Genomic DNA, 3,992 nt, shown 5'->3' on the forward strand with positions numbered 1-3,992 from the left:
GTGCTGGTAGATGTTGAAATGAGTGTTCCAAATTGTAAATTTCCACATTCTAGGAGCTGAAAGAGAAAGTGAAAATGGAACTCTCTATCTAGCACAAATATGGCTCCTTTTATATTCTCCTATGGATTAGTGGGGCTGCTAAGGGTACAAATTCAGTCAAGCTTTGATCCTTCTTATAAAAGTGATAGGATCAAGATTTTTTTCGGGACCAAAAATAAATATATATATTACTTCAGAACTTATTTTACATCTAGACCTTTTAAAACTTCAGAAGTGATTTTACATCTAGACCTTTCTAAACCAAATCTACAAATGGAACACCCCATAGTTATAGCGCTTCACTTCATTCAAAAGTTTACATAGCAGATTCCATCTGTCTTCCTCCAACACAAAGCTGAATTTAAATCTTGAGAGGATCAAGATTTAAATCCATACCCAAATTCGTTGGGATGGATGATCTCTGCCATTACACAGTACGCCTTTAGTGATTTCGCTTACCTTCACAAAGATATTTATGCGAGCTAAATTAGCAAGTTGCATTATCTATTTATTAGCGTGCCAACTTACAGCACGGCTTTTCAGACCTGAACAGTCAAGGTTATAAAATTAAACCTTACGTACTTAGATAAGCTAAGATGCTTAGCTTTTTACTTTTTACTTTTGAAAGAGCGTAGTACCGCACATGATGACTTAGTACATGAGCATTTTTTTTTTAACGCGACAAAGTCAGCTGTACCAGAGAACCATTCTATTTGTTTTTCTTGGTATTGTATCTGCCCACACGCACTGGTTTCGCCCACACATCCTTTGAGGTATGTGGAGAATCGAGCTCTAGACCAACCCATGAATGGGTGTCATTGGGAGGGACGGACACTTTGCCATTGGTGTAAGAAAAAGTTGGCTAAAGCTGCTAACAGTGGCTGTTTGAGAGAGAGTTATTAGTACGACAAACAAGGTTGAGGGCAGGCTAGTAGATTTGTTTTGGGGAGGGAAATAAGGAGGAGATTAGAGTTCGTATCTAGAGGGACTGCAAGCGCAGGACAAATATCATGATGACGAACAAGGGAAGTGCTAGAAGCAGTGGGCCCTCGGGCTGCCACTCCGGGTCGGGTGAACCGTGAAAGCCTAACGCGTGAGTAACAGTCAGAGAGACAGAGAGAGGGGAGGGCTCGAAAAAAACCTGGGTTTAGTGTAATATCACCTTTAAATTTTCGTGTAATATCACCTTTACTGTAATATCACCTTTAAATTTTAAAAAATACCTACAAATACATAGCTTCAAGGTGCCAATACTTGTAAAATTTAAGAGATTCATATAGTACAAATATTTTAAAAAAATAAAAACACTATTCATTGATAATTTCTTAATTTTATGTAGATAGGTTTTTCAATTTTTGAGAAAGTAGTTTTTTTCAAACACTGCTTCGTAGAACTTCGTACCGGTTGAGGTACTAGTGTTGCTGCAAACGTCGCCGCTCGAAGAAAGAAGCCTAGAATTCTTTTCCCGTTCCCATTTAAATGGGGTAATAATCAATTTTTACTTTTAGTAAATTGAGAGAGAGAGAGAGAGAGAGAGAGAGAGAGAGAGAGAGAGAGAGAGAGAGAGTCTTTTACTTCCATGAAGAGAGAGAGATTGTACTAAGCAAATGTTGTTTTTCCCTAAATAATAATGATGTCTAGAGAGAAGAATCTTTTAGTAAAAGACTTACGTAGAGAGAGAGACTTACTTCCATAAACAAAAAATGCTTACAAGTTGTTCATGCAAGGGTATAAATACCCTAATTGTGGCACCCATAGGCCATTTATCAATCAAACAACCATCTATATTTGCTCAACCACCCATATAGCCGAAGGGGACAACCATTTGACCTATTATTCATGCAAGGGTATAAATACCCTAATTGTGGCACCCATAGTCCATTTATCAATCAAACAACCATCTATATTTGCTCAACCACCCATATAGCCAAAGGGGACAACCATTTGACCTATTGCTCCCGATAACAACCCTTGATTTAAATTTCCTTACCTTAGTCAATGGAGACACAACCTAGCAGTAAGGTGTTGAAGTCCCAATGCATGAGGTGCTAGGTTCAAAACCTGCTGGCTATTGTTTGACGGTGGCATGAAAAAGCACACGCATACCAGCACAAAAGATCTCAAAAAAAAGTCCCTACCTTAATGGTCTTTAATTCACTTCCCATGATTGTTCCTAGAACTCCTTGACTATGTGGCATGAACCTTGTATCCTTGCAAGCCCTTCGATATCCTATGTGCCAAATAAAACATGAGATTCTCCTTCTCACTAAACTTCCTCAATACCAGCCACATAAGGTACTAAAGAATAGGTTTGTGTACATAGTTTTTAGAAATACATATCATGCGAACACAATTGTAGTGGAGTGGTTAAAGCTAACGAAGTCCCAGCCCAGTGATGCGGGTTTGATCAGTGCTCTCTACGGCGTTGTGCGTGCGTAGTGTATGTAAAAACCGATGATTCTCGCCAAACTTTTTTCTATTTATACATTCTTTTCAATGAATATTTTACCCCGTAGTTGTAAGTCAAATACACTCGCAACTAACAAATAGGACACATTCTCTCAATGTAAATCGTAAATGGACCTAATTTTTAAAAAAGTATCCTATCTCGTACATGGACTAGCTATAGTTCGTTTGCGGAGGCGTTCCAAGTGGCACATCTCCAAGTAAGACCACTCATCACTGGCTCGACTCTAAGCGACCACGGCCACTCGATGATCATCGTCATAATGTTGGTACGTGGATTTTGAAAGTCGTTGCAGAGTTTGTGGAAGAGGTTGGCCACCCATGCCTCCACATTATACGATCCATCTGGCTCCATGTAACTAAAGCAATCGAGCTCTAACTACTGGCCAGGTGTGATCCTTGAGGTGTAGGTTTCCGATGGACTAATAGAATTCAATAACCTGATCCAAGACAATGATAACCACTGAATCACTGTTTCACTCTCTGTCGGGGGCCACACTTAGAGGGAAGGAGAAGAGTGCAGCCCCAACATTATGCTCAATAGGACGGGAGTGATGCACGACCACACAAACATGAAGAGGGACTACCACCTCAACGTAGGAGCTCGTTGCAACGTAGAGGCACCTGAAGAACGTGTAGTCCACTGGGAGCCTCATGCTCTGAGGGGGCCATCGAGGGTCTCTGGGTACAAGAAACGAGGTGTTCATCATCTCCATAGAAGCGTTGAATCGATCGTTGCCTAGCAAGGTTTGCGAATTCCAAAGCCGGCGGTGGTCGGGTGCACTAAGAGTCGAGTCGCTTGGCAAGGAATTTGTGGATGCAAGGGGGCAGGGGGAGACCTCCCGCAACGGAGAGGCAATCGAGGCTCATCATGCCACAGAGGGAGTGCGGTGGCCCTCCTATGGAACGCTTGATATACTGTCTGAGGGTGGGAGTGGCCACCCTGCCTACTACATCCGCTGACGGCTCTACAAGAATATCCTACGATAGAAGGAAGGGAACCATTACTTCAGGCTCTACGTCGCGTGAGCCGTCCCTGTCATCTAGCCTGTATCCATCACGGACGGTGGGCGCATGGAGGTTTTCTGCTATTGCTATTGTTGTGCGTGGTAGAGGGAGGCGCTGAGCCTTGAGGGGCTGGCTTGTGGCTGCGGGAGGGGCGGTTGGTGACGTGCCAGTTCTCCAGAGATGATGCCTGGGGGCCACGTGCCGATTGCTCCGATGGAGCTTATAAGGGTACGCGATGTGAGCATCTCTCCATAGACGAAACACAGCCCTGGTATACCTAAGACGACTCCACCATGCGAGTCGACCGAAGCCTTCGAGGCCCTTCCTCCGAGGCTCCGAGCTGCTGAAATTTAAAAATTTCGTCACACCTTATTGATACCTTTGGGACAAGGAGAAGAGAGAATTGAGAAATTGTAGAACGCGGCGCTTTTACGGTAATAAATTTAAAACCAAATCCAAAGAGCGCATGTTAGCGTGAA

This window comes from Cibotium barometz, chromosome 1, assembly GCF_041138505.1.
Source record: "Cibotium barometz isolate CiBa-2024 chromosome 1, ASM4113850v1, whole genome shotgun sequence".
Lineage (NCBI taxonomy): Eukaryota > Viridiplantae > Streptophyta > Polypodiopsida > Cyatheales > Cibotiaceae > Cibotium > Cibotium barometz.